Source organism: Chlorocebus sabaeus, chromosome 22 (genome assembly GCF_047675955.1).
Source record: "Chlorocebus sabaeus isolate Y175 chromosome 22, mChlSab1.0.hap1, whole genome shotgun sequence".
Taxonomy (NCBI): domain Eukaryota; kingdom Metazoa; phylum Chordata; class Mammalia; order Primates; family Cercopithecidae; genus Chlorocebus; species Chlorocebus sabaeus.
Genome location: NC_132925.1, coordinates 48778906 through 48799834, shown reverse-complemented (window position 1 = coordinate 48799834; position 20929 = coordinate 48778906). Strand labels below are relative to the sequence as shown.

Genomic DNA, 20929 nt, shown 5'->3' with positions numbered 1-20929 from the left:
GAGAAGGAGAATCTTATCTGACTGGTCAAACTCCAGGACCATCCCTGGCCACCATTAGTAATGGGCAGGGTCATCGCATGTTCAAGGCTGTGCACATGGAGCCCCGGCCATGCATGAGGGTGGGGCCTTCTGGATCTTCCTTAAGCTCCTTAGGAACCCACGAGGAAGCTCCCTGATGGGTGCTGAGGGGCATCTGCACCCATAGATTCTCTGCCTGACACAGAAACACCGGGTTCCTGGGAAACTGGATCCTGCCTTATGAAAGCCCCCATTCCCACCACCCCCTCCATCCCTTGAGGCTGCTGCTGTGTTTTGCCATCAACCCTTCCCTGACCCCCAGGACACCTGCCTTGCCCAGAAGCACCCCTTCGACCTGGGCCTGGCTGAAGGCTCACTCCTCCGTCAGGCCTCTGAGGGGGGACCGCTTCGTGCTGTTCTTTTTTTTTTTTTTTTTTTTTTTTTTTGAGACGGAGTCTCGCTCTGTCGCCCAGGCTGGAGTGCAGTGGCGCAATCTTTGCTCACTGTAAGCTCCGCCTCCCGGGTTCACGCCATTCTCCTGCCTCAGCCTCCCGAGTAGCTGGGACTACAGGCGCCCGCCACCATGCCCGGCTAATTTTTTGTATTTTTAGTAGAGACGGGGTTTCACCATGGTCTCGATCTCCTGACCTTGTGATCCGCCCGCCTCGGCCTCCCAAAGTGCTGGGATTACAGGCGTGAGGCACCGCGCCCGGCCTGTGCTGGTCTTATCAAAAGGAGAAACTATTGCAGCAGAAAGGCCAATGCCACACTAGACAACCAGGAGCCCAGCAGCACAAGTAGCCCCCTAAGGCGCTTTGAGGACCATATCTCCATCACTCTGACGGCAACACAGTCTGGTTCCCAGGACTTCAGGATCCTCCTGGAGACCTCTCAGCATGATTAACACAGGCAGATGGGACCTGAATGGGCCACTGGTCCTTCTGAACATGTTCACCAGGCAGTGTGAGTGTGGGGAGACCATGCACAACGTGTGGGACTCTGCCCTGCACACGCTTAGAGCCCCAGCCCTTCAGAGCCACTGGTAATGATTGGCTGCAGGTGGGGTCACTCTGATTCTTCTGAGGTCTCTTTTCCTTTCAGTTTTTCTGAGTAACTGAGAGGGTCGCATGACAGCATGCCGCCTAAACTAGGGTGTGCACAGCCCCTGTTCTGTGCAGGGAGGGTGAAAAGCAGCAGAGTGTCTGTGAGCCACCTGCCACCTTTCCAATGCTACTACAAGATTTGAAAGAAACGGTCATTTATCAGGAGCCATCTTTATTTAAAAAGATACAATAGAGCAGGGCAGGGGAGAAGTGCTGCAGGAAATAGTCCAGGTTCTGACGTTGCTCCAGATGGGTGGAGGGGCCCTTTTGTCTCCAGGAAGCTCCAGGCTGTCCTTCAGTTCACCTCTTGGGATAGGATGCCTTTGAAGGCCACGGCAGTGTGGACGTCTTGCCTGGCCACTACCTGCAGCTGTTGGAGTCCACACAAGACTGATCTGTCAGGTTTCAATGTTCTTGGACCTCAGGGCCTTCGTCCTCTCTAATGTAAATGCAAAAAGACATTTGACGTGGACTCTCTCAGGTGTTTTGCAATGCAGTACATTCCCATTGGCTCTGGTCACCCTGCTGTGCACTGGATGTCAAAACCTCTTCCTCCCGTCCATCTGAGATTTGGGTCCTTTGACCGACAGCCCCCCATTTCCTCCCTGTGCCGCTCCCCAGCTCCTGTCACCATCGATCTACTCGTGACTTCTGTGAGGTCAACTTTTTCTGATCAACATTTCCAGGACATCATGTGGAATTGGTCTCTCTGAGATGGTGGAGATGCTAAGTAGCGGGATTTCCTCATTCCACGGTGCACACAGCTAACTAATCATCACATTCTACCCCATAAATGAATACGAGCATGATTTTCCAATTAAAACAATACTAATAAAAACATAATAAATAAAACGCAGGAAGTGCAGCTTGACTGCCCCACCTACTGGATTTTTGTCTTCACCAGAGCCATCCAACTACTTCGTTGGGGTGATCTTAGTTGTAAGAATTTCTGCACTGGGCACAAGCAACACATTTGTAAAAGAAATGAAAGGCATATTCCGGGCAGCCCTGTGGCAGTTCTTGTCGATGAGGCTGACTTCACAGCCTCTGGCTGCCCAGCTTGGAGGAATCTGGCTTTCTGCAGTGGTTGTCACCAGGCCAAGGTTTTTTCTGGGTCTCCTCCACTACTGCTGGTGCTCTGGGTAGAGAAGGAGCCCACAGGGTCATGCTGGGGGTTTCACTAAAACTGTCTGGCTTCCTCTACAGGATGGCAAGAACACTGGCAGGAATGGTGGGACAAGTTGGCTCGCTGTGAGCCCGCTCCAGTGGGAGAGGGAAGCTGGAAACTTCAGTAGATGGAGAAGGAGAGGTGGGGACCCCAGGAGGAAAGGACAGTTCTCTGATGGTAGAGTGCTTCCTCTTTTGTTTTGTGTGCTCTAAAATGACGTAGGTGGCCATGGGATAGTTTAATGCTTTTTCTTTGGCACTGAGATGTTCTCAGCCTAGAATCCCATGGCCACTATGAGCTGAGCTGTTGGAGTTCGGGTGGTCCAGGAGTGGTTCTTTGTATGATGTCAGTGGGATCTTCTGGCCACTGTTCACCCACAGGCTCCTCATCAGTTGTTCCAGTAGGGATGGCTCCCTAATGTTTAGCATTAAGTACTTTTTAATAAATCTTTCAATTTGAAGTGGGAAAAAAATGGTGGGGAATAGTATTGTCCTGTGATAATTTTTTTCCTCAGGTCCACCAGGTTCCCTGAGTAGAAGGGCAGGGCCCAGCCACCATGGAATAGAGAATGACATGGAGGCTCCATACGTCCATGGCAGGGCACTGGTACCCCCGGCCCAGGAAGAGTTCTGGGGCAGGAATGGTGGCCTTCTGCCCTGACTTCTGACTCTCCTTGGGCAGCCAAAAATTAAAAGTATGAATAGCTGGCTTCCTTTAAGCTGTCTTTGGTTCCACAGGGAAGATGGACTTTGTCAGATGGGAAAGAGCAGGGGGGACACCCAGGAGGAAGGAACTGTGCTTAAATGACAGAGCCCTTCCTCCTCTGCACTTTTCCTGTACCCCAGAATTAGGTAGGTGGCCGTGGGATAATCATATACGTATTTTTTATGGGGTGGGGGAAATACTGATTCCGAAATGTGTGCTGCCTGGAATCCCATGGCCACCATGACTAGGGTTGTAGGGGGCCCAGGTGCCCAGGGTCTCTGGTGTCAGCAGCGTCTCCTGGCCAGCATTGACCCAGGGATCCCACGTTAGCTGGGTTAGTGGGGTCCGCTCCCTGGGGTGGAGGGTGAGGAATTGTTTTCCTAGTGTTTCCAGTGGAAACGAAGAAATAGGTGGGGAGTCATACTGTCATATAGCCTGAGGCGGGAAGGGACCACAGGTGGGGCTGGATGTTCTTTCAGCCTCCCTGGCAGAGATCACAGACACAGTGGTCAGCTTGGCCAACCTTCTGCAGTGGTTGACTCTGATGTAGGGGAGGGAGGCAGTCCCCAGAGCAGGAATGACTTCCCGGGGGCCCCTATCCTTGCAGGGGAGGAGCCGGTCTTCCTCCCCTCAGAGCCTCCTTCACTGCAGCCCGTTGGGGGGCAAGTGACCTGGAGGATCCGTGCCCCAGAGGCAAACCTCTGGCCTCTGGCTTCATCCCCTCCCGGGGAAACATGCACAGCCCCTCCGGAGGAGAGCCCTGCTGCAGGAAGACTCTAGGGCAGGGCCCAGCTGCGAGGGTCCTGGGCTGTTGGTGACAGTACCCCAGGCTTCAAACTCTCTGGGCCTGGGGGCAATTCCCTTCCCTGGGTACAACAGATTCTCACCCCACCCTGGCCTTCTGCTCACCCCACCGGGAAGTGGCCCAGGGGTGGAGGCTTGGACAGGCATTCCAATGTCTCCAGTCTGGGTCAGCCTGGACAGCACGGTCCCTGAGGGGCAGACAGGGTGCGAGGGGAAGACGCCAGGCTCCAGGGCAGCCCCTGACAGGTGGTCGGGCGGCCTCAGGTCCCCATGGAGACGGGGTCGGGGCCAGGCGGCGGTGAACTACAGCCCAGTCCAGCCTGGGCAAAGAGACCCAGCTTGGGCTGGGTAGCAGAGACAGGGACTCCCCGTCTCTCCCACACTCGCTCCCCTCCCCCTCCGCCTGGCAGAGCCTGACCCCTGCGGGTGGCCGAAGCGCTACTGCACCCACATGGACCGGCTCCGGGCCCCGCTCAGAGCCTCCAGATGCCTCATCTGGGCCCTCCGGGCTGGGTCCCCGGGGCCTCAAAGCGCTGGCCAAGCCGCCGGGTCACTCCCCTCAGCCACTCGACTTTCCCATGGGTCCTTCGGAGTTTGTCCTTCGTAAGTGCCGCCTGCCCGGACGCGGCTGCCCCAGGACCACAGCTGACCCAGTGTGGCTGCATCCTCTGCGAGCCACCCATCAAGGGCACAGGCAACAGGAATCCCAAGAGGCAGTGGCCTGCCCTGCCCAGGGCTGACCCTCAGAGTGGGGAGAGGCCACTAACTCAGGTCCTCTCCCCTTCCTCAAGGCTCCTTCCGCACCTGGGGTGAAAGCCTGCCAATCCCAGCACCTTAGGGGCCTTCCTGTTTCATTTATACCAACAAATAATCATTCAGTGTGCTGGGACAGAGAAGACAGACATGCTGGCCCCCAGGTGGGTGAGAGAGACTAGTCTATCAGTGCAGAAAATTCCCAGTAGGGACAGGGGCTAAGAAGGAAACACCAAGAAAAGTGAGGGTGGAAGATGGGGGTGACCCTACTGCAGATGGGTGCTCAGGGAGGGCTTCTCTGAGGAGGTGACATTAACTAGATTGACAAAAGGGACAGGCAGGGCCTGTGTAAGTCTTCTAAGAGAGGGAACGGCAGTGCCCAGGGCACTGTCCCAGAGATGGAAATCGGGCAGCGGGTGGGGGTGGGGGTGTGAGCCAGGCAGGCAGGACCCAGACACCGTGTGATGGGTGCAGGGGTGGGACCCATGGAGGCTCTGAGGAAGCCCTGGGCCTCAGAAGATGGGGAAACAAGAAGACCCACTTAGAAGCCTTCACAACCTTCTAGGGCACAGACAGTGCAAAACAGCTCAGGCCAGAAGGAGGTTTAGGTTTCAGAAGGGTGCTGGGTCCCCCACGCTCTTCTTGAGGCTAAAGGGCTTCAGCTCCGTAGGCCATTGCCACATGGTTCTGGGGCCCCATGGACAGCCTTCTGATGGTTTTCGTCTGTGGCCAGGCAGGGGGCGTAGGGCGACCCGCCTCTTACTTGGCCAGGCGGACAGATGAAGGGAGTCTCTGGGAGCAGGATCGCTGCATTGGGAATTAGACTTGGAGTGTAATCCAAATGCCCCACGGGTCCTGCCTCTTCTCTGGAGCTTGGCTTCTTCAAGAAAACTGGGGACAAGAGATGGCAAGACTAGCTCTCAGGACCCTTGCCCCTCCACCCCGTGATGCTTTTATACGGTTCTCAGGGGCTACCTTTTTCAGGAAGAATTCTCGAGTTACAGGAAAGTAAAGGGAGGAAACGTGTTTTGAGTGGCTTTTAGATCAGACTCTAGACTAGGTGTTGGTTTGGTGGGGTTTGCTTTTCCTCCTGCCCCAGTCCGCTTCACAAAATCTGAGTCCTAACTAGGGCCGGGAGTGAGATCCCTGTTTCTAGATATTCATCATTCTGTGTTGCACAAAACAAGATCTGGGAGAAAGGAGACAGATATTAGCAAGTATATAAAAGATAATTGGCCGGGCATGGTGGCTCACACCCTGTAATCCCAGCACTTTGGGAGGCAGAGGTGGGCAGATCACCTAAGGTCAGGAGTTTGAGACCAGCCTGGCCAACATGGTGAAACCCTGTCTCTACCGAAAATACAAAAATTAGCCGGGCATGGTGGTGTGTGCCTGTAGCGTCAGCTACTTGGGAGGCTGAGGCAAGAGAATGGCTTGAGCCTGGGAGGTGGAGGTTGCAGTGAACTGATATTGCACCACTGCACTCTAGCCTGGGGGACAGAATGAGACTCCATCTCAAAAAAAAAAAAAAAAAAAAAGATAATTTAGCCAGAGAAAACCTAGAAGAAGAATCAGGATGGGGGGATTAGGAATGGCAGAGAAAGAGCTGGGGGAGAGGGAGTTAGGGACGGGGCTGGGACAAACAGAAAGGAGGTGGGGGAGGGGGCCAGGGAAATAAAGTCCAAGAGGTCAGCGGGGATCAGAAGCCACAGCCTTACTGGGGGCCTCAGGAGAGCAGCAAGCTGCATTTATCTTGGACAAGTGGAGAGAGGACTGCAGTGACTTCAGTGGGGAGGAAGGGGGAGGTGGCAGGGCAGAGGAACCTGGGGACAGACAGGAGGAAGAGACGGTGCACTGGGTCAGGTGGCCACCACCGCTACCATCACCAGAAGTGGAAAACTCTGCCTTCTCCTTACCCCTGTCACCATGACGCCCCCATGCTTTCTGCCTGCACCCCCCAGTCTTTAGTAATAGGTGCTGGCAACTAAGGAGCAGAGTCTGATTTGAAACTTCAAGGAAACCATCAGGGACAGCTGTGAACCCACCAGGCTTGCCCAGTAGGGAGCTCAGGATCCCCAAATTGGATGAGCAAATAAGCTTCTGCAGGCTGTGCTGTCCAGGCAAATAAGACAAGGGCAGGGCCATGTGGTGGAGGCGGGTCTGAAACAGGACTCCCAAGGGCACAGGCCCTGCCCAGCCTTGGCACCCAAGGCAGAGCTCGTCAGCCCTGGGCCCCTGTGGGCTGCTATGGCCACCTCCCTTCAGGTGCTGCTGCCCCCACAGGGACGGGCGACCTCTGCGGGTCGCTCGGATCCCAGCGGTCTTGGAGCCTCCAGATGCCTTATGCAGGCCCTCTCTGCTGGGTCCCCAGAGGCCTCAAAGCGCTGGCCCAGCCACCAGGACACTCCTTTGAGCCTTCTGACCTTCCCATGGGTCCTTTGGAGCCCTGGGTTTTGGAGCTTGTCCTTCCTAGAGTGCTGCCCACCTGAACGCAGCTGCCCCAGGACCACTGCTGACCAAGTCCGGCCACGTCCCCTGCAGGCCACCCATCAAGGTCACAGGTGACAGGTTCCCCAAGAGGCAGTGGCCCATCCTGCCCGGGTCTGACCCTCAGGGTAGGGAGAGGGGAGAGGGCACTAACTCAGGTCCTCTACCCTGCCTCAAGGCTCTCTCCTCACCTAGGGTGAAGGGCTCCCAATCCTTAAACCTCAGGGGCCTTCCTGTTTCATTCACGTCCACAAAGGAACACTGATCATCTCCAGTGTGGAGGGACAGAGAAGACAGACAGGCTGGCCCCGGTGGGCAAGGGAGACTAGTCTATCAGAGCAAAAACTCCCCATAGAGATAGGGGCTAGGAAGGAAACACCAGGAAAAGTGAAGGTGGGAGACGGGGGTGACCCTACTGCAGATGGGGTGCTCAGGGAGGGTTTCTCTGAGGAGGTGACATTCACTTGATTGGTGTATTATTCTGTTTCACGCAGCTGATAAAAATATACCTGAGACTGGGAAGAGAAAGAGGTTTAATTGGACTTACAATTCCACATGGCTGGGGAGGCCTCAGAATCATGGCAGGACGCAGAAGGTACTTCTTACGTGGTGGCAGCAGGAGAAAATGAGAAAGAAGCAAAATCAGAAATCCCTGATAAACCCATCAGATCTCGTGAGACTTACTATCATGAGAATAGCACACAGAAGACTGGCCCCCATGATTCAGTTACCTCCCCCTGGGTCCCTCCCACAACACGTGGGAATTCTGGGAGATACAGTCCAAGTTGAGATTTGGGTGGAGACACAGCAAAACAATATCAGTTGGCAAAAGGGATGGGCAGAGCCTATGAAAGTCTTCTAAGAGAGGGAACAGCAGTGCCCAGCATGGTGTCCCAGGGATGGAAATAGGGCAGTGGGTGGGGGTGGGGGTGGGGGGTGTGAGCCAGGCAGGCAGGGCCCAGACACCTTGTGATGGGTGCAGGGGTGGGACCCACGGAGGCTCTGAGAAAGGCCTGGGCCTCAGAAGAGGGGGAAACAGGAAGACCCACTTACAGGACTTCACAACTTTCTAAGGCACAGGCAGTGCAAAACGGCTCAGGCCAGAATGAGGTTTAGGTTTCAGAAGGGTGCTGGGTCCCTCATGCTCTTCTTGAGGCTAAAGGGCTCCAGCTCCTTGGATCCTTTCCATGCAGACATTGTTCTGGGGCCCCAGCTACACGGATGGCCTTCTGATGGTTGTCTGCATCCAGGCAGGGGGCATGAGCTGACCTGCTCCTTCCTTGGCCAAGTGGACAGATGAAGGAAGCCTCTGTGGGTAGGATTGCTGGACTAGGAATTAGACTTGGAGTGTAATCCAAATGCCCCACAGGCCCTGTCTCTTCTCTGGAGCTTGGCTTCATGTAAACTGGGGCTGGGAGACAAGGGATGGCAAGACCAGCTCTCAGGACCCTTGCGCTCCACCTTGTGATGCTTCTAAATGGTCTTAAGGGCCACCTTTTTCAGGAAGAATTCTCTGGTTATTGAAGAGTAAAGGAAGTAGGCTGGGCGCGATGGCTCACACCTGTAATCCCAGCACTTTCGGAGGCTAATGTGGGCAGCTCTCTTGAGGTTTGAAGTTCGAGACCAGCCTGGCCAACATGGTGAAACCCCATCTCTACCAAAAATTAAAAAAAACAAAATTAACCAGGCATGGTGGTGGGTGCCTGTAATCCCAGTGACTGAGAGGCTGAGGGAGGAGAACTGCTTGAACTCAGGAGGCAGAGGTTGCAGTGAGCCAAGGTTTCGCCATTGCACTTCAGCCTGGGAGACAGAGCAAGACTCTGTCTCAAAAAAAAAAAAAAAAAGAGAGAGAATAAAGGAAGGAAACACGTTTTGAGTGGCACTTATATCAGGCTCTAGACTAGGTGTTGGTTTAGTGGGGTTTGCTTTTGGGTTTTTTTGTTTGTTTTTGTTTTGTTTTGTTTTTTTCTCCCTTTCACAAAACCTGAGTCCTGTCTAGGGCCAGGAGTTAGATTTCAATTTCTAGAGTTTCATCATTCCATGTTGCACAAGACAGACATCCAGGGGACCGAGGGATAGATTATTAACAAGTGAATAAAAGATGACTTAGCTAGAGAAAATGTAGAAGAAAAGGAATCAGGATGAAGGGATTAGGAATGGCAGACAGGGAGCTGGCAGAGAGGGACTTGGGGGTGGGGCTGGGACAAACAGAAAGGAGGTGGGGGAAAAGGCCAGGAAAATCAAGTCCCAGAGATCAGCGGGGACCAGAAACCACAGTCTTAGTGGGACCTCAGGACAGGAGAGCAACAAGCTGCGTCTACCTTGGAAAGGTGAGAGAGGACTGCAGGGAGCTGAGTGGGGAGGAAGGGGAAGGTGGCATTACAGAGGAAGCAGGGGATAGACAGGAGGAAGAGATAGTGCCCTGTGCCAGGTGGGGCGGAGGGGCCCTCTGTTCTTCAGGAGGCTCCAGGCTGTCCTTCAGCTCACCCATAGCTTTGGATAGGCCTTTGAAGGCCACAGGGCTGCCAGATGCCCTCTTGACTTTTGAATCGTGTTCATTAACCCTGGTAGAAGCTTGGACACCTGCGTCCTCTGCTGAATGCCTCTGGGCCAGGTGTGTTGGGCACATGGCAGCGTCATCATCTTGCCCAGCTTTCACCTACAGCTATTGGAATCTACACATGGTCAACCTGTCACAAGGTTTTTAATGCTCTTGAACCTCGGAGCCTTTATTTTCTCCATTCTGAATGTAGGGATTCGACATGAACTCTCTCAGGTGTTTTCCGTATGCAATACATTCTCATTGAATCTGGTCACCCTGCTGTGCACTAGATATCAAAACCCCTTCCTCCTTTCCTACTGAGACTGTGGTCTTTAGACCGACAAGCCCCCATTTCTTCCCTCTGCCACCCCTCCACACACTCGCTCCCCAGCCCACGTTCACCATCAATCTACTCGCTACTTCTATGAGGTCAACATTTTTAGATGGAAACTTCAGGGACATCACGTGGAATTTGTCTTTCTGAGGTGATCAGATGCTAAGTAGTGTGATTTTGTCATTCCATGGTGCACACATTCATCTAATCCTCACACTGTATCTCATAAATGAATACAAGCATGATTTGCCAATTAAAATAATATTAAGAAGAACATAATAAATGTAATGAAACACAGGAAGTGTAGCTTGACTGCCCCACCCAGTTGGTTTTTGTCTTGGCCCAGCTGCCCATTGGGTTCACTGGTGCTGCCTTATTTCTCCCTTTGACTTTTTTGTGCTAGTCAGAAACAACACAATTGCCACATGAAACTGAAGCATCTTTTGCCAATGGCATCTGTGGCTCCTTTTAGTCACAGAGATTGAGGTTACACCATCTGGCTTCCCAGGGGTTCCCTCAGACCAAGTCACCTCTTCTGGGTCTTCCACATGAAGCGAGCTGACTTCCCAGTGGTTTCCCTGAGACAAGGCTCCTTGGGGGTTCCCCCATAGCTGCTGGTGCTCTGTGGAGGGTGAAGCCACAGGCTTCTGCTGGGCGGCTTTGCTGGGAATGGCTGGCTTCATCTCCAGGCCAGGTAGAGTTCTGCCCTGACTCCCAGGGATGGTCCTGTTCATGCTTCTGTGAATTAGAAAGTGGGGAAGGTCATCTGGTTTTGAGTCCCTCTCTGGGTTGGACAGGGAAGGTTGACATAACTGTGGCAGATGGGGAAGGACAGGTGGGACCCCCAGGAGAGAGGGATTGTGCTCCAGTCTTGGAGCCCTTTCTCCTCTGCACTTTTCTGGACTCCATGATTAGGTAGGTGGCCATGGGATGATTTTTTCTTTTTTAATATCGCTTCCTCGATATGCTCTGCCTAGAATCCCATGGCCATTATGAACTGGGTTGTTGGGGGGCCTGGGAGGTCCAGGAGCGGCTCTCTGTATGGCTTGAACCATGTCTCTTGGTCACTATTGACCCAGGAGTCCCTCAACAACTGGTCCAGTGGGAGCTGCTCCCTGGGGTTGAGTGTGAAGAATGTTTAAATAATTCTTTCCATTAAAATGAAAAAATAAGTAGCAGTACTATTTTAAGGTATTTTTTTTCAGTGTATCCTTACAGTTCTGCTCATAAAATGGCAGGGCCCCAGCAACCATTCTGCATATGATGATGCCAAGGTTCCAAACATTGATGGCAGGGCATTGGTACCCATGGCCCAGGAAGAGCTCTGGGCCTGCATAAGGGAGAGTCCCATTAAACATTCTCAGTCTCTCTTTGCAAATGTTGAACTAAACCCAAAGTTGGTTATTTTGATGTTACGTTCTGTTTTTGTTTTTGTTTTTGTTTTTGAGACGGAGTCTTGCTCTGTTGCCCAGGCTGGAGTGCAGAGGCACGATCTTGGCTCACTGCAAGCTCCACCTCCCAGTTTCATGCCATTCTCCTGCCTCAGCCTCCTGAGTAGCTGGGACTACAGGTGCCCGCCACCATGTCCGGCTAATTTTTTGTATTTTTTTAGTAGAGACAGGGTTTCATCGTGTTAGCCAGGATGGTCTTGATCTCCTGACCTCATGATCCACTTGCCTTGGCCTCCCAAAGTTCTGGGATTACAGGCGTGAGCCACCAGGCCCGGCCCAACACCTGCACGTTAAGATCTGGGTGCTTGGTGGATGGGGCAGCAGCCCCAGTGCTCCTCGGCTGGCCTTTCTTAGCAGGGAACCCCACCCCATTAGCCACGGAAGGGTGGCCGGGCCCCAGTATTCTCACGGATGCTGCACTCAAGGCAGAGCCTCTATCCCATGAGTGGGGCCTGGGTGGAAGACAAGAGCCTCCACCTCTCAACCTCCTTTCCTGGGCTGAGCAAACGGTCTCAGCAAGCGGTAGCTGGTGGCATGATAAGAAAAGATGACATTCTGCCCCTCTTAGGAAGCAAATCCCCCAAGCGGGAGCTGGTGGGGGCGAGGGATCCTGTGATCTTGGAGAAAGCAGTCTGCAGTGGAGCCCCCCTCACTGGGGTGGGGAGTCAGGGAGGACAGTCATCTTATTTCACACACTGCAGGCCCTTGTCATTCTTCCCAGGTGTTAGTAGGTTTTCTTGAATAAATGCTTCTTCATTTGCTGTGTGCCCTTGGAATCATCCCAAATATTTTATTTTAGTATTTATTTATTTATTTATTTGAGACAGAGTTTTGCTCTTGACACCCAGGCTGGAGTGCAATGGCACGACCTTGACTCACTGCAACCTCTGTCTCCCGGGTTCAAGCAATTCTCCTGCCTCAGCCTCCCGAATAGCTGAGATTACAGGCACCTACCACCATGCTCAGTTAATTTTTATATTTTTAGTAGAGACGGGGCTTCACCTTGTGGGCCAGGCTGGTCTCGAACTCCTGATCTCAAGTGAGATCTCTGGACCTCATCGCAGAGATTTTCAATGGCTTTGTGTGTGTTTCATGATTTTTGCCACCTTCACTGGGGGAGTCCATGGCCTCCTCACACTGTCCTGCAGAACCTTTGACTGGTTTTTGATGTGTGGGGGTGTGGGCCTGTGAGGCAAGAGCTATGATTTTCAAGAGAAAATAGAAATCTCTGTTTTTATGTGAAACACTTCCTGTTTAAAAAGTTTTTTGATTCCATTTTTTTTGGTGGCTGTTTGGTGTTTGGTGTGCTTTTTAAAAACATTCCTTCAGTGTTTGACCTTAGTCTCCAGCTGTCTTGCAGAGAGGACCCTTTCTCAGCGCCATCCCTCAAGGAGAGGGTGGGAGTCCCCCTGTTCCTGTTCTTCTCAGAGGTAAACCCTTGGATGGCAGGACGCCCTCCAAACCTGGGAACACGCATGTGATTGGAGGACGCTGGAGGTGGGGAGGAGCCTGAGACCACAGGCAGTGTCCCCTAAGCATTCTTAGCACCTCATAGAAGAAAGAACAATTTCCCAACTCTTCCTCCAGTCATGCAAGTGAGGAGAACCTCACATCTTAATTCTGACTGCTTGACATATGCCTTGTTTTGTTTACTTTTAGAAATTAATAAAAACGTCCCCATGACCAAGAAGAGGGGAGTTCTTTCTTTCTTTTTTTTTTTTTTTTTTTTTAAGATGGAGTCTCGCTCTGTCGCCCAGGCTGGAGTGCAGTGGTGGGATCTCGGCTCACTGCAAGCTTCACCTCCCGGATTCACGCCATTCTCCCGCCTCAGCCTCCTGAGTAGCTGAGACTACAGGCGCCCACCACTACGCCCGGTTAATTTGTTGTGTTTTTTGTAGAGATGGGGTTTCACCATTCACAGGATGGTCTCGATCTCCTGACCTCATGAATAGCCCGCCTCGGCCACCCAAAGTGCTGGGATTACAGGCGTGAGCCACCGCGCCCAGCCCGAGGGGAGTTCTAAGTTAGGTAAAATGTGTACAGTGCCATTGAAACTGGGCACCCTCTCATTCACAGCAGTGGCTGCGTCTCTCCATTCCTGTGAGCCTGTGAGGTGCAACTAGTCATGGGGCCATTGTTCAGGCAAGGATGCATGTCTGGGATGAGGAGGGAGTAGGTGACAGCTGTGGGACCTGAAGTCAGGTGTGTCCTCCTTTTCCCTGAGACTGATGTGTGGACAGTGATGCACGTCCCCAGCCCTTGCCCTGGGGAAGGTCACAGGGCTGGCCGGGGCCCTGTGTGAAGTTTCATCCAGTGCCCAGGTCAGAGACCGAGTCAGTGCCTGTGAGTTTCATGTGAGCTTAGGTCCTCCACTGCCGGCCTCCAGCGCGGGTAATCAGCCAACACTTGGCCCATCACGTGACAGTGATAAGCAGGCTGAAGGAAATGGAAGCCCATGGCTCCAGTGACCTTCAGAAATAGCTGCAGTCGCCACCTGTCAGGGGACAAGTCAGAAATGTAATCAGGGCTCCTGGAAGTGGGGGCCGAGATGATGCAGGCAGAGCCTTGGGGCCTGCGAAGCTCCAGGGCATGTGACGGTTTCAGAGCGGCCAAGTGCCCTCCATTACTCAAGGCTCTAGGGTGGCCTGGTGGGCGCCCCCTTACAGTATAATTCTGGGGTGCATTTAGCAGCTGTGCACCAGCCTGAGGGGCAGGCCAGGCTCCAGAGATGGTGGTTGAACAGCTGTCCCCTGGGAAATTGAGTGGAAGAGCAATTGATTTCCCCACTGCCATTTTATGTCTTTGTTTAAAATGTGCAAAATGGTTTTTCTGAAGGAGAAAAAGTCCTTCCCTGTGCTGCCCTGTGCAGGGCTCTGTGGTGGGGGCACCACAGAATTTCTTTGCATTGTGAAGGACCTGCCCACTAATGACAATGGTAACTTTGCAGGAATTTCAAGTCAGAGCCTCAAACTGGGTTCTCAAATTGGGTTATCAGATTGGGTTCTCCAATTGGGAAAGCGCTTGTTACTCTCTGTAATTTTCCGATGGGTTTTCTTTGGGTGAAATGTAGTAAACTGGGGTAAATCAGTGGCTCCTGGACCCCGTTCCTCAGTCTGTTTTGACACCAGGCTAGTGTGACGATGGCTCAAGTTACATAGCCATGATTTTGGAGCATAAGCGTGACGTCCATCTTGGATCTTTGTTAATCTACTGTAAGTCATTGTATGAAATAAGTGTACAGATACGCTTCATCTGTACCTCGTGCCCTCAAGCTCGCTTACATGGGTGGCATGGACAGCTTGCCGATCCTCCGTGCCCCCAGCCAGCTGTGGCTTTTGCCTTTGTCCACTCTCCCTCCCCCACTCCCCACATTCCATTCTGGCTGCAGGAGGCATCCAGCTCTGTTTCCCTGCGAAGTGGAGAGACAGGGAGAAGAGCCCAAACTGGGAGTTTCTGCTCATCTTCCACAACTAGAAGTTACGTACCTGAGGACAACCCTTAGGACAGGGCCTACCCGACACACAGTCGGTACTCACGAGTGTTTCTTGTTGGTGAATGGATCTATTCTGTTGTCATATATCAGCACTGTTGTGGGCCAGACCCTGAGCCGGCAGATGAACGGGAAGCCCCGCCTAGAGAGAGGATGCAGCGACAAACACAGCAGGAAAGGGGCAGCTCTGAAGATGCGGCTGAGGAAGGGGGTGACTGGTCCCTCCGGTGAGAGGAGAGATGTTTCAGAGGAGCTGCTTTGCTGGGTCTGGGAAGATGAGTAGCTGGGGGAGGGTACTGCAGTAAGAGACCCTGGGCAGGATATGGGTCCTGGACCAGGAGGAGTTGAGATCGAACCAACCTGGGCAACAGAGTGAGACTCTGTCATAATTCCCTCTCTCTCTCTCTCTCTCTCCCCTTTTTTTTTTTTTTTTTTTTTTGAGACAGAGTCTTGCTCTGTCACCCAGGCTGGAGTGCAGTGGTGTCATCTTGGCTCACTACAACCTCTGCCTCCTGAGTTCAAGAGATTCTCCTGTCTCAGCCTCCCGAGTAGCTGGGACTACAGGTGCTTGCCACCACACTCTGTTAATTTTTGTATTTTTAGTAGAGATGGGGTTTTGCCATGTTGGCCTGGCTGGTCTTGAAATCTTGGCCTCAAGTGATCCACCCACTCCAGCCTCCCAAAGTGCTGGGATTACAGGTCTGAGCCATCATGCCCAGCTTCAAGAATCTGTCTCAAAGAAAAAAATAATAATAATAATCGGTGTGGTGGTGCATACCTGTAGTCCCAGCTACTCAGGAGGCTGAAGTGGAAGGATTGCTTGAGCCTTGGAGGTCGAGGCTGCAGTGAGCTGTGATCGTGCCACTGCTCTGCAGCCTGGGTAACAGAGGGAGACTTTGTCTCAAAAAACAAACAAACAAACAAACAAACAAACAAAAAAGAGTAGTTTGAACTGGCAAAAGAAAGGATTAGCAAACTTGAAGATAGACTGATAGACATTACGCAATCTGAAGAACAGAGTGAAAAAAGACTGAAGAAAAGTGGAGCCACAGGGATAATGGGAGAACACAGAACAGAGGAGAGAAAGAAAAGAGGAGAAAAAATCCTAAAAACAATAATGGCTCAAAACTTCCCAAATTTATTGGAAGACATTAATGTACACATCCAGGAAGCCCAGTTAAATCCACATAAGATAAACCCAAAAATATACACAAATAGAAGAACACTCCTGGGGTCAGAACAAATCACAAATACCTTCTTCAGAAACTATCCCTTCAGAAGATCCTGAATGTGATTGGACCTGTTGTACAAACTGAAACAGTTTAAACAATGTTTAAAGCCAAACACTACAAAAAAATCTTGAAAGCAGCAAGAGAAAAATGACTCATCATTAACAAAGGGACTCCCAAGAGATTAACAGATGACTTCTCATCAGAAAAAATGAGGCCAGAGGGAGTAGGATAACATTATCCAGGTGCTCAAAAAAAAACCTCAAAACACCCATCAACCAAGAGTCCTATATCCAACACAGTTAACTCAAAATGGATCAAAGACTGAGACATAAGAGCTGAAACTATACAACTCTTAGAAAAAAGCATAGGGTAGCCGGTTGAGGTGGCTTATACCTGTAATCCCAGCACTTTGGGAGGCTGAGGTGGGTAGATCACCGGAGGTCAGGAGTTCAAGACCAGCCTGGCCAACATGGTGAGACCCCATCTCTACTAAAAACACAAAATTAGCTGGGCGTGGTGACACATGCCTGTGATCCCTACTCAGGAGGCAAGGCTGGAGAATTGCTTGAACCCGGGAGGAGTGAGCTAAGATTGCACCACTGAAGCTGGGCGCGGTGGCTCACGCCTGTAATCCCAGCACTTTGGGAGGCCGAGATGGGCAGATCATGAGGTCAGGAGATCGAGACCATCCTGGCTAACACGGTGAAACCCCGTCTCTACTAAAAATACAAAAAATTAGCCGGGCATGGTGGCGGGCGCCTGTAGCCCCAGCTACTCAGGAGGCTGAGGCAGAATAGCGTGAACCCAGGAGGCGGAGCTTGCAGTGAGCTGAGATCGCGCCACTGCACTCCAGCCTGGGCGACAGAGCGAGACTCTGTCTCAAAAAACAAAAAACAAAAAACAAAAAACGAACAAACAAAAAAAAAGATTGCACCACTGCACTCCAGCCTTGGTGACAAGAGTGAAACTCTGACTGGGAAAAAAAAAAAGGAAAAAGGAAAAAAAGAAGAAAGCATAGGGTAAATCTCCATAAACTCAGGTTTGCAATGGCCTCTTAGATATGATATCAAAAACATGAGCAACAACTGAAAAAAAAACAAAATTAAACATGCATGTGCTTGAAAGGACACCACCAAGAAAGTAAAAAGACAACCTAAAGAATGGGAGAAAACATTTGCAAATCACATCTGATGAAGGACTTGTTTCTAGAATATATGAAGAACTTCTACAACTTAAGAAAAAGACAAAAACTGGGGAAAAGATCCACATAAGTATTTGCACAAAGAAGACTTATAAATAATGAAGAAACACGTGAAAAGATGCCCAACGTCATTAGCCGTCAGGGAAATGTAAATCAAAACCAAAATGAGGTACCACTATCACCCAATAGGATGGCTACAGTTAAAAAGCCTGATAATAAGTGTTGCCAAAGATGTGGAGATATTGGAATGCTCCTACACTGCTGGTGGGAATGTGAAATGGTGCGGCTACTTGGGAAAACACAGTCTGATCGTTCCTCAAAAAGGTAAATACAGAGTTTCCACGTGACTCCAGAGATCCCACTCCTGGGTATATATATACCCAACCGAAATGGAAACATGTCCTCACAAAATCTTGCATACAAATGTTCACAGCAACATTATTGATAAAAGTCAAAAGGTGAAAACTAACTAAATCTCCAACAATGATGAGCGAATGAAGAAAATGTGTCATAGCCATACAATGGATTACTATTTGGCCATAGAAAGGACTGAAACACTGACATATGCTACAACGTGGATGAAACTGGAAAACATGTGAAGTGCAGGGAGCCAATCACAGAAGACCACACGTTGTATGATTCCAATTACATAAGCTGTTCAGAACAGCCAAATCCATAAAGACACAAAGTAGATCAGTGGTTGCTCAAACCTGGGACAGAGCGCACACGTGTGTGTGTGTGTGTGTTTGTGTGCAATAATAGGGAGCTGACAGCTGGAGTGGATGGGTTTCATTGTGAGGTAATAGAAACACTGTGCAAGTGACCTGGTGATGGTTGTCAACTCTGTGAATGCGCTAAAAAGCCCTGAACTGTATGCTTTAGGTGTGTGAATTGTATGGTGTGTGAGTAACCTCAATACAGGTGTGATTAAAAACAACAACAGAAATTAGCTAGAGGTGCATGGTGGCTGCCCTTAGACCCAGCCAGTGCACTCATTTGCCACAGTCTCCACCATGCCCTGTTACTCCCCGACACTGCACCTAGGGGCCAGGTCCATTTAGCACAACACTTCCAGCTGTGTTCCTCACACACTGCTGCTTCTCCTCACCGACTTTACACCTGTCTCACCCCAGAGGAAGTTAATTTGGTGATGGCCTGTGTGAAGACAGTCAGTAGGTACAAAAAGCCAGAGAAAGGTGCCCTGGCTGTGTTTCTGAAAGGAGACTCTGGGACATGGTCACTGCAAAGGTGAACTCCGACTTTGGCCTTTCCTGAAGCCAGGAAGTTGTTTCCCGCCGCTGCGAGCCTGCAAGGGCTCACCTGCATAAACCAGGCAAAGCGGAGAGCAAACCCGGGCATCAGGACAGCAGGAGCCCCACAGTCAGGGCACCTCTAGCCCATCCACAGGGGCTGCACCATCTGAGTCCCCACCACATGCCAAGCACTGAATCAACCCAGGCCTCGCTGGGTCCAGGGAAAGTCTCCTCTGATGCTGGCCTGACTGCAACACTCCTCAAACATGTGGAACCACCCCTTTTAACCGAGGAAAACAGGTCTTGGGCTCACAGCAGCTCAAAGGCCACAGCACAGCTGTGATTTACTGACACGCAAGGGTGGGTGTCATTGTTGGGTCATTGTCATTATTGTGTCAGCCCCGGATGCTTTGGACTGCCTTGGGTTACTGACTTAGGGAGGGTTTACAACACTTTCAGTAGTGAGAGTTCCCTTTTAAAGTAAGTTCCATATTCGTGATTGCATCATAACCCATCCTGCAGATATACAGACATGTCTGATAGTGTTTGTTTTTATTCCTTTCATTCTATGCTTTCCTATATTTTTGAAAGAATAAAAACATTTTGACCATCCAAACACTCTATTTAGAAGAGAATGGCTAAAGTACAAATTATGGCATAAAAATAATCAGCCGGCCTCCATATCAACACGGAGAAATAGAAAAAGTAAGAATAACATAATGGAAAAGAACAGAACACTAAATTCTTCCATGCCTTGAGCATGGCTAAGTCAACACTTGCAAGAATAGGGAGAGGGCCAAGAAATAAACCTGGGGGAATAGAGAAAGGTGCAACCTCTTTTAAAAGGAATTTTCTTTAGGGTTGTTATAGTGCTGCTTATGCAATAACATTTTAATTTTAATGAAAAGATTGACGGAAAGGAAACCATTTGTGGACATGGAATGAAAATCACAAAGGTAGCCTGGGCACGGAGAGTGACGCCTGTAATGACAGCATTTTGGGAGGCCAAGGCCAACAGATCTCTTGAGCCCAGGAGTTCAAGACCAGCCTGGGCAACATGGCAAGACCCACATCTCTACAAAAAATACAAAAATTAGCCGGGTGTGGTGGTGTGCACATGTCACAGCTACTCCAGAGGCTGAGTTGGGAGGATTGCTTAAGCCCAGGAGATCAAGGCTGCAGTAAGCTATGATCCTGCCACTGCACTCCAGCCCAGGCGACAGAGTAAGATCCTGTCTCAAAAAGACAAACAGAAAAATCATAAAGGTAGCATGAAAATGACTAAAGTTGCAGAATAAATCAGAGACTCTAAAGGCTTTGCTAGTTATAGCTGATGTGATTGACGGCTTCTGAAACAACCAATCTATGAACTTCACAATGACCCAGATGAAGAATGAAAATCACCCCAGGGACCAATGACCCAAACTCACCATGGTGATGGCGCTGGCCTCCTGGTAGGCCATCTTGATGTCGTCCGCAGCACTGGTGTTGAGGAAGAAGTAGCCTGAGCCTTTCCTGAGGTGGACCTCCGCCTGCAGGAGGCAGATTCAGGGAGAGTCAGGCTGTGTGATGGAAGGCAAGGGGTCCCCTGGTGGGTCTCGCCCAGGCAGCTGGCAGGGCAAGGGTGGTATCTAGAAGCTAAGGTGGTTGTAGACGGTCACCTCTTCCAGGCTCACCCTCACATCCTCTACCAGGACAAGCTCTGTGGAGGTCAACGCTGGCACTGGAGGATCGTGCTGAAGGGCAAGGGCAAGGCCTTCAGATCCAGGAGGCCATGGGACACCCACGGGCCAATACAAGGCCATCCTGCAGGCTGCCCCTCAAGAAGAGCAGACCCAGAAGCCCCAAGGCCTGGCCTTGCTCCCAGCCACAAGCCCCGATAAAGCCCCTGGTGCTCCTGAGCCCAGTGGAATGGCCATGGCCTCTTTGAGGCCTCCTGTCAGTGAGTTGCTGGCTCCTCCACTTCAGACCCAGGAGGGGGTTGGCAGCAGTCCCACTTAGATGCCACCTCACCCCACCAGGCCCCAGTGGTGGGCGACTCACACACACACCCTGCCCTTCAGGACCTCAGAGCAAAGGGCCAGCTTCAGAGCATGTGGGAGACACCACCCTGGGCGGAACAGGAAGGCCACCGGCCAGGCTAGGGAGTGGGGGAGGGTCCCCTGGAAGAGTGGCCAAGCCTGGCTCACAAGAGATCAAAGACATCCCTCATCCCCTAGGGCAGCACATGATCCACCGAACTCTGCTTCCTGCCTTGTGTCACACAAAGGAGTCATCCAGATCTGAGGCCCTCAGGGAGTCTCCTGTTTGAGCACCTCCTCAGGGCCACGGGTGTGCCAGGCACTTGGTGCAGCAGCTGCCCTCAGGGAGAGGCGACACCAATGCAGG

At 51.4% G+C, this 20929-nt stretch overlaps 1 long non-coding RNA gene across 1 annotated transcript; it reads right to left on the bottom strand.

Annotated features, from left to right (window-relative positions):
- Positions 1 to 1276: 1276 nt before the first annotated feature.
- LOC140709827 (uncharacterized) lies at positions 1277 to 20639 on the bottom strand. Its single transcript, XR_012090561.1, has 3 exons — positions 19972 to 20639; positions 7586 to 7639; positions 1277 to 1560 (listed from the first exon to the last, which is right to left on the bottom strand). It is a non-coding gene; the product is annotated as an uncharacterized lncRNA (long non-coding RNA).
- Positions 20640 to 20929: the final 290 nt, after the last annotated feature.